A 10,183-nucleotide genomic window follows, 5' to 3' on the forward strand; every position below is an offset into this window, starting at 1 on the left:
GTGAATTCCAGGTCAGCCTGAGCTAGAGTGAAACCATACCTTGAAAAAAAAAGAAAGGATAAAAATCACAAAAGGGGTACACATACTGTTTATTGACAGGAGTGATGGATAGCCTCCTGTCACAATTTTTTCTTATATTACATAAGTATATTTTATGCTCCCTTCCTTTTGTGATCTATATCATTATTTAAGGGCTACGAGCAGAGATGGCATGCAATGATAAATGCTGCAATCAACACAAGCTGAGTGGGGAACAAAGAGAGGATGAAGGCTAAAAAGCAAGCTTATGTTTATGCACAGCTCCAGAAAGATCAGTGATCAAGTCTTCCTCGTACTCTAAAGGTGGAGTGAAGATGAAATTGGGAAAATTATTAGGTGAAAATCTATGGAAGAAACAGTAAGCCCTTAAATCCCAAATCTTCTCATGTAATCAGAACACTTCCTTGATTAACCTGTCAGAAGACTAGAGTCTGGGCCAACCAGCTGTGGTTTCAGGGAGCAAATTACTGATGAAAAGAGAATGGACTATATATAAGCAAGAGTTAGCTAAAGGGAAATGTACTGATCAAAACATCAACAATCTCCCATCTCAACTTGACTCCTAGAATGCATCAGTCAGATTAACCACTCCAACTCCCTCACCAAAACAAGAGGTTAGAGAGTTCTCTTGGGAAATTGATACTATGAGAAGAAATATAGAGCTACCCCAAATTAGGAATTTCAATAAAACAGAAAGTTCTTTATTAATCTATCCTATAGAAATGCCCATGACAAGGCAAGCTATACCCAAGAACTCTTAGTCAATGGAGTAGGTTCTTAAACTTAGGAATTATCAAGATTTCAGAAATTCCCTTCTAACAAAGAAAAGATTAAAGCCAAGAACATGACCACACAGAGTAAAAGAGAGAAAGAGAGAGAGAGAACATCACAGGGAATTGAAGTTAATAAAACAGGAGAAAATTTCAAAATCTGTATTTAATGTCTTCAGAGAAATGGAGAAAAAATCACATCCATAAGACACAAATGGAATTTCTAGCATGTGTCATGCTCTGTGGTGGTCTGAATGTAAAATGTACCCCCTTATATGCTGTTTGGGAAGGTTGTGCAACCTTATGGAGGTTGGAACAGGACTGGAGGAGGTGGGTGACTTGAAGTGGGCCTTGAGGTCTAAGCCCAGCCTCACTTGCTGGTCTTCCCCTGCTCTCAAACTCTCGCCAGGTGTGAGGACCTGCTCCTCACTTACTTTTTGTTTTCCCTGCAAAATAGACTCTGCCTTCTGAAACTGTAAATAAACTATTTTCTTCCTTACATTGCTCGGGTCAGTTATTTATTCACAGCAATGAGAAAGTAACTATTTCTTATCTCAATAAAGGTCTTTTAAAAAGAATACCAGAGGATTGTGTTAAAATTAAATTTACAGAAAATTAAAAGGAAAAATTGACAGTAAAAATGCAGTAGTTGTATAGTAAAGATGAGATTCCCAAGACAGCAAAACAACAGATGAAAGAATATTGAACACAAGAGAAAATAAACTAGATTATTTGCATATAACTAAACACCTTTCAAACATAAGGTCAGCAAAAAGACAAACTGGGTCTCTTATGGATCTGGAAAAAAAGAAACAGGTCTCACTGGGCTAAAACCACATTCTTCAGCAGAGATGTCGTGTTTCTGTAAGCTCTTCCCTTTTCCAGATTCCAAATGCTGCCTCTCTGCTTTGCTTACTGCCTCTGTCACCAGTTTCAACGCCAGCAATAATCATTTGTGTCTTTTCTAGCACTTATCACTTTGAGTCCAATTCTTGTGGACTTAAAGAAAGGTCACAATTACACTGAAGCCCATGGGTAACCTTCTTATCTTAAGGCCAATTGATTGGCCTTGCTATCACATCCTTAAGACTGTAATTCCACCTGCTAACCTACCATGTAGCAAACTTGCCTATATTGCAAAAGATATTCACAGATTCTGAGCGCCTGGAAGTAGACATATTTGGAAGCCATTATTCTGCCTCTCTCAAATGTAACATTGAAAACCATGTTATTTTATAACCTAGAGGTAAATACTAAAAGAACTAGCTGAAAATGTTGAAAGTGGTCACATCTATAGAGATCAATTTGGGAGTAGGCAGGGGAACAGAAGATTGCTTTATTGCCATCCTAAGACTTGCTGAACTATGTGAGATTACAAATCATGCACAAAAATGGTTTTCCTAAAGTAAAAATAATGAAATATTTGTAGAACTGAATCTTGTTCCTTCTATTTTTGACTCCCATCAGAGACATCCATAAATAGGCCTCTGAAGTCATTATCACAAATAAGAATCTTGAATGTGTAGCCTTTGGTTTGCAAGATGTATGTCTTTGTTGACTGGGGGGAAAAAAGTCTCTTGAGGGCTGGAGACATAGCTTAGTGGTTAAGGCGCTTGCCTGCCAAGCCTAAGGATCCAGGTTCAATTCTCCAGATCCCATGTAAGCCAGATGCACAATATGCCACATGCATCTGGGGAGTTCATTTGCAGTGGATAGAGGCTCTGGCAAGCCCATTCTCTCCCTCCCCCTCACCTTTCTCTTTTTCTGTCTCAAATAAAATTAGAAAACTTTAATATGTCTTGAGTCTGAGTAGGTGGGCACTAGTGTATTTTTGTCCTAGAACTTACCTATAAGGCTTACAAGTCAAACAAGTATTTCTACAACAGGCCAGAGACAGGTCTTCTGTGTTTAAGAGGGAAATGTATTTGCATTGGTCATGATAACCTAGGACAGGGCCACTAAACCTGGGGAGGGCAATGGGAGCTAGAAGATGGTTGTCTACACCCGGAAAATATATGTAGGTAGTTAAGGCCTTCATGCCACCTGTCACATGGCCTGTGATAGCTATACCTTAGCTGCTATGGTGCATGTCCAGGGAGTGCCTTTCACACATGCCCTTGGATCTGCCAGAAGTGACATAAAAAGGCTGCTCCATTATTTTCCTGAACTTTATGTGCTGCTCCCTGATGACATTGTCAGGACAGTCACATTTCCTCTGAACTAGACAGTGCTGAATCACCCACAGTGCACTATTGCTGCCTTTGGAAAATAATTTTTCACACCCTGTCACATCCTGGTGTGTATCTAGCAATCACACACCCCTCTATTATGGGTTTTGCCACCTACTATACAATGGTCTTTCTTCTTTGTTACCTAAATGCCTCACTATACTGTGAAATCCTGCACAGCAGATGTTATATGATCCATCCTATACTCCCAACAATCATGCAGATCTGGCTGCAGGAAGTACTTCACAAATGGTCCCATAATGAATAAGTGCTTATGACGTTGCAGTCTAAAAAATGTCCCCAAATTGACATACTGAATAATCATAAATTTATTTTCATACAACATATAAACCAGCAGCAGGAACAAACATAATAGAATATTCATTCAATCTGAAAGTCTATAAGAAAATGACCTAAAAATATTGGAATTGGTTTTCAAGTGTAATATCTTACCTTTAAGAGAAGCATGTCATTAATTATCTCTCAGAAGCAGATATATTTAGGTTCAAATTTCTTCTCTGTGACATGTGGTCAATGTGATTTTGAATTATTTTGTTTTCATATGGCATTCCTTCCTCTTTATATAAGGGTAACATAATATCCACTGGGTAGGATGCTATAAGAAAATATATTTTGAGTAACATGTAAATTGGCTGTAGATACATAGTACCAGAGCATATTGTATGAGATTTCATTATAGTACAGAAGAGTGAGGAACTTGGGAATAACTAGCAACTGAGGTCATTCTTATTTGTAAAGCCATCCCTAATTACAGTAATAACTAATTGACTAGATGCGTATTATTACATTTAATGAAAACACACTTTAAAAATAATGAATTTACTTTACATGTTTTATCCCATTTCCAGGTAATGTATTTAATAGTTTTCTTTAAATTTAATAGTATATTATTTCTTTATAAGATAAATTTACAGTGTAATTAATGCAAGAAATATAAGATATATAAATCATACCTACTATACGAAAAAATTTAAGTGAAAGAAACACTCAAAGACAGCAATTTTAATGCAATATTAAATATTTATGCCTAGTTTTAGTATTTTAAAATAATGACTTTTCTTAGCCATTTTGTCCAAATGAGTTTGCATATGTTAATTTATCCTCCAATTTGCATCAGATAAAATTGTAGTTGACATCAAATGAAATCCAACAGGGTAAATACAGATTCAAAGCCAAATATGACTATGTAAGGATCAGTATGCACTATGGGGAATTGTCTCCACAGACATAAACAAACTCCAAAAGGAAATGTGCAAAGCTTTTAATCTTAACAATGATTCTACATTTGAAGAAGGTAACTGAATCCAACTATTGTTAAAATGAGGCATATTTTTTAAAGTTTATAAAGCATATATAAATTATGAGTGTGGACTTCGCCAAACTTAAATTTCTTCATTGCTCTTAATTTTATATTCCATAATCAAAGTGACTCCCACCTAAAATACAGATCATAAGCATAATTTGATTTCCTTTTTTACCTGTCTTGATGCTCTGTCCCTTGGACCCTAAGCCTTCACTTGTACTCCCATGCTCAGATCATCTCCTTATGCTCATTACAGGATTAATTAAGTTAAGAAAAATCATTGTATTTGAATAAAAAAACAGATATGAATATTTAATATTGCTTTAAATTTGTATTTTATAATTTTGTCTTTGAGTATTCTTTCACATTTTCATATTTTTGTATACTAGATATAATTATTTCTTAGATTTCTTGCTCTGTGCCAGGCTTTGTTTAAACCCTTTCCATGCCAAGCCTATGAGGTAAGTAAATGTCATGGAAAATGAAACTGATGAATAAATAACTTACAGAATCTTTATGTAATTCCTGGCAGAGCTCAAATTTACAAGCAAAGTCTAATCTTAATCAGCACATAGCATGCTTCTTCAAATCTTTCTTAGCCTCAGAATAAAAATTCTTTCAAAAACCCAAATATTTAATAGATAACCTTAGCCCAAACCTATCTGGCTGAAATATGGTGAGTGAAGTGTTGATGATATGAAATTGCCCTACATTTAAGGAGAAACAAAAGAGAAATAAACTAAAATGCAACTGTTCTCAATCTTACTTTCATTCAACATGCACCCACTTGAGCCAGTACCCTCTGAAATGCATTGATGAGAAAACCATGACTTCTTTGGTATGATATGAAGCACTTAGTTAGGCCTGCTTTAAGCCTGATTTAGGTGTGATGACCTGCTTTAATCCATGGACATGGGCAGAGACCAGACACTTGACATGTAATAGCTGCTACCCAGCCCTAAAACTTTCTCCATCCCTAGGGTAGCATATGAAACCTCCTGGCAAGCAAATCTTAGAGAGGGAAGGTGTTAATTGACAGAGGGTAAATTTCAAATAGTAGAGGAAAGGACTGGATAGACAATTCTCCATCCTACAAATTCCAAACAGCAAGTGCTTGTGGTCTGAGACAACACTCTCTCTAATGTTACGCTGGCTTTTCCTCTCTTCTCTACAACCCCTATTCTTTCACTTTTGAATCCCAGTCTCACTTCACAAACTGCCTCACATAAGTCTCTGCTGCCAGCTCTGTTTGCAGGGCATACAAAAGGAGAACTGGATATGCAAAAGGTCAGCGTATCTTAAAACTGGATGACCCTGCACCAGAGTAGCACCATGGGGGTGGGAGCCAGGTAGCAGCGCTAATGTTATCCGTTACATCCTCCCCACCTCCAGTCTTTCATCTGCCTCTGTAAGGATACCGTGGCCACCTAGATTGGGAAGAAAAAAAACTGCAGGTAGATTATATACAGAGAAATTTTCATTGATCATTATATAGCATTTTTCATATTCCTACAATACATATATTTCTACAATACAATACATAACATTACTATATCATACTATTGCTTAATTAAAACACAAGAAATATGTACAAATAAAACACTGAAATGCTTCTCTAATGTAAATATTGAACAGAATACTGTGAAGAAGATGAAAGCCGGAAAGGCATGCTGAGGAACATGGAGCCGGAACACCGAGTCACCAGCTCGATGGCCCTGCGGACAACCTGTGCTGGAATCTGCTGTTGAAATTAGAGTTACAAATATGAATACAAAAGCCCTAAAGCAAGCAGCAGTTCAAGATTAGAAAGCACAGCTTTTGGAGAATGATAGACAGATAGCTCAGTGACTCCAGTCTTCAAGTATGTGTGCAGACCTTAAGCAGCTTACTTTTGGGTCAAGATTCTGTGTTCCTAGAGCCTATAAACATACAATTTGAGCATTTTCACCCAGGCTTTAAGTAAAAACTTTTATCAGATTACACGTTATCAAATTAGATAGTTCCAGTTTGACTGTACATTTTAATTTATTTTTCATGCCATTTTATAAAAGTTGGATTATCAAACCTCTCAGTTGAGTGTCTGCAGAAGTAAATCATTCTAGAAAAGGGCATAGTGAATTATTTAACATATCATAGATTTTTAGCTTAGGTATTTTGAGTTGGCACAAAGGATTTCAAAGCTTACAATTATATGAAATTAACTTGGTTTTCTAAGAAATTTTTGTTATTATTCAGCAAATGAAATATGATTTGTTTGAAAGATTTGAAATCTTAAACATCACTATAAGAAAGAAAACTCCTAAAAACTGAAAAATAGAAAAAAAAAAAAAACTCCTAGACTACCTTAGTAGAAATTCCTAGATGGCTCAGTATATAAAATACTTGCTGCACAAGTGTAAGGGTCTGAATTTGGATTCCCCAAAACCATATAAATAGTGAATGTGGTACATGCCTGTAATCAGAGCTGGGAAGGTAAAGACAGGGAATTACAAAGGCTCTCTGGCTAGCTGGTCCTGCTGAATCAGTGAGCTCTATGTTCAGCAAAAGACCCTGCCTCAAAGAATAAGGTCTGAATAGTGATCGAGCAAGACACCCGGTGTCTAACCCTGGCCTCCACATACATGCATGCACACAAGTATGGATATTCATATGCCCACACACAAACTCACACATATACAAAAAATAAAAAAAAAATAATTCCTTTAAGGTAGAAGTTTGACTTTATAAGGGATTCAGTATGTGTTTTAAACCAAATTAAATTGCTTTAAATGTAACTTGTTTATATTCACTTTATCTTATATAAGAAATCAGAGGGCTGGAGAGATGGCTTACTGGTTAAGCACTTGCCTGTGAAGCCTAAGGACCCTGGCTCGAGGCTTGATTCTCCAGGACCCACATTAGCCAGATGCACAAGGGGGCGCATGCCTCTGGAGTTCATTTGCAGTGGCTGGAAGCCCTGGCATGCCCATTCTCTTTCTCTCTCTCCATCTATCTGCCTCTTTCTCTCTCTGGCACTCTCAAATAAATAAATAAAAATGAACAAAAAAACGTCAGATTCCTTAGCTGGACTGGTCAGGATAAAAACACTGTCTGGGGCTGGAGAGATGGCTCAGCGGTTAAGCACTTGCCTGTGAAGCCTAAGGACCCCGGTTCGAGGCTCGGTTCCCCAGGTCCCAAGTTAGCCAGATGCACAAGGGGGCGCAGGTGTCTGGAGTTCGTTTGCAGAGGCTGGAAGCCCTGGCTCGCCCATTCTCTCTCTCTCCCTCTATCTGTCTTTCTCTCTGTGTCTGTCACTCTCAAATAAATAAATAAATAATTTAAAAATTTAAAAAAAAAAAAAGAACACTGTCTGGAAGCTGGTAGGAATTTGTTTAAAAAAAAAAAGAAAAGAAATCAGAGCACCGATACCTCTCCCATACCTAATGTATGTTTACTTGGGAATAGTGATATAAAAGATCATTTTCTGGTTTTGGTGTGGATGATTGAACCCAGTGTATTACACGTGCTAGGTAAACACCCTGTCATTGAGATGTGCCCCCCAATTCTCATCATTTGAGTACAAAATTTTTAATAAATAAAAATAATATGGGAGCTGCACGCCGACCTGGGCACCATGCAGTCAGATGATGTTATCTGGAATACGCTAAGAAACAAGCAATTCTGTTCCTTCAAAATAAGAACCAAGACTCAGGGCTTTTGCAGGAATGAATACAGCCTGACTGGCCTGTGTAATCGGTCATCCTGCCCCCTGGCAAACAGTCAGTATGCCACAATCAAAGAAGAGAAAGGACAATGTTACCTGTACATGAAGGTCATAGAACGAGCAGCTTTTCCTAGGCGTCTCTGGGAACGGGTGCGACTTAGTAAAAACTATGAGAAAGCACTGGAACAAATAGATGAAAATTTAATTTATTGGCCCCGCTTTATTTGACACAAATATAAGCAGAGATTTACCAAGATAACACAGTATCTAATTCGAATTAGAAAGCTTACACTAAAGCGACGGAGGAAACTTGTTCCTTTGAGTAAGAAGGTAGAAAGAAGGGAGAAAAGGAGAGAGGAAAAAGCACTGATAGCTGCTCAGCTGGACAATGCTATTGAGAAGGAGTTACTGGAGAGACTGAAACAGGATACGTATGGCGACATCTACAACTTCCCTATCCATGCCTTCGACAAGGCCCTGGAGCAACAGGAGGCAGAGAGTGACTCTTCAGAGGATGAAGAAGATGAAGAGAATGTGGGAAAAAGAGAATTTGTGGAAGATGATGAGGTAGATGAAAGTGACTTAAGTGATTTTGAGGATATGGATAATTTGGACGGCAGCAGTGATGAAGACCAGGAAGACAAGTCCTCCAGTGAAGAGGAACAGGCTCTTAATACAAAACACAAAGACAAAGCACCCTTGAAAGGACCACAGCAGAGAAAACGAGCCTATGTAGAAATTGAGTATGAGCAGGAGACAGAGCCCATGGGCAAAACCAAAGCCACGTGATCACCCTTCAGACATAGTAGTGGACATTGAGAATTTCTACCTTAAACAGTCACACCTCCAATCTTTGCTCTTTTGTCTTGCTCATATTCGTTATTTCAGTGGAGCAAGAAATCTGAAGTAAGTGGAAGAAAGCCTTAATTTGTGGAATATTTTTGTAGCTTACATGTTCAAGCAATAGCTTAAGCCCAAGAAATTTACTTGTATATTGTTTGTTGTTTTCTGAGACATTTAGTCCAGACTGGCCTCAAACTTCCTACATAGTCAAAGATGACTTTGGATTTTGTTTCATTTTTATTTGAGAGAAAAGTCAGATAGAGAATGGGTATGCCAGTGTCTCCAGCTGGTGCAAACAAACTCCAGATGCATGCACCCCCTTGTGCATCTCTTAGGTAGGTCCTGGGGAATTGAATCTGGGTCCTTTGGCTTTGCAGGCAAGTGGCACTAAGCCATCTCTCCAGCCCTTTTGTTTTTGTGAGGTGGGGTCTCTCTCTAGCCTAGTCTGACCTGGAATTCACTAGTCTCAGGCTGGCCTTGAATTCACAGCAAGCCTCCTACCTTTCCCAAATGCTGGGATTAAAGGCATGTGACACCACGCCCCACTAACTCTGAACTTTTGATCCTCTTGCTTCCATCTACTAGTACAGGATTACAGGCTTGTATCACCACACCTGGCACCATATAACTTTCTAGGTTTTTGTTTTGTTTTCCAGATAGGGTCTTGCTCTCACCCAGGCCAACTTGGAATTCCTTATGTAGTCTCAGGCTGTCCTCAAACCCATGGCAATACTACCTTGGCCTCCAGAGTGCTGGGATTAAAGGCATGTGCCACCATGACCAGCTCTAGTTTTGTTTTTTGAGACAAGGTCTCACTGTGTACATTTAGTACAAGCCCAAGAAATTTAACAGGTGAGTTCTGAAGTTGGAATAATATGGGCAAAAATATTTCTAATTAAGTTTTAAGAGCTACACCTCCCACACCAATTCCATTTAGAAATGGCAGAACCTCACATTTTTCTTATTCTCTTTTCTGTATTCTGGGAGAAATGAATGAGCCAAGGAAAAAGCAGCTCAAATGACAATGTTTCCTATGAAAATACCTTTTATAACTATCCATACAATCTGGCACAGGAATGAAATTTAGCTCTTGGAAAATTAATCTCATGTGACATGGCACAGAGCAGCTGCAGAATCCTGCTGCACTTGTCTGATACAGCTCACCACCGTGCTGTCTTAGCATGTTACAACAATTTTGGCCAGAAGACCCTAAAATAAGAAAACAGACACTTTTTTGTAAAAACTGTTGTTTCCCCCTTTAATTTTTCATACACTA

General features: G+C 38.2%; 1 pseudogene; it reads left to right on the plus strand.

The window, feature by feature from the left end:
* The first annotated feature begins 7,974 nt into the window (after positions 1–7,974).
* LOC101600112 lies at positions 7,975–9,041 on the plus strand (annotated as a pseudogene).
* The last annotated feature ends 1,142 nt before the right edge of the window (positions 9,042–10,183 follow it).

Source organism: Jaculus jaculus, chromosome 13 (assembly GCF_020740685.1).
Source record: "Jaculus jaculus isolate mJacJac1 chromosome 13, mJacJac1.mat.Y.cur, whole genome shotgun sequence".
Lineage (NCBI taxonomy): Eukaryota > Metazoa > Chordata > Mammalia > Rodentia > Dipodidae > Jaculus > Jaculus jaculus.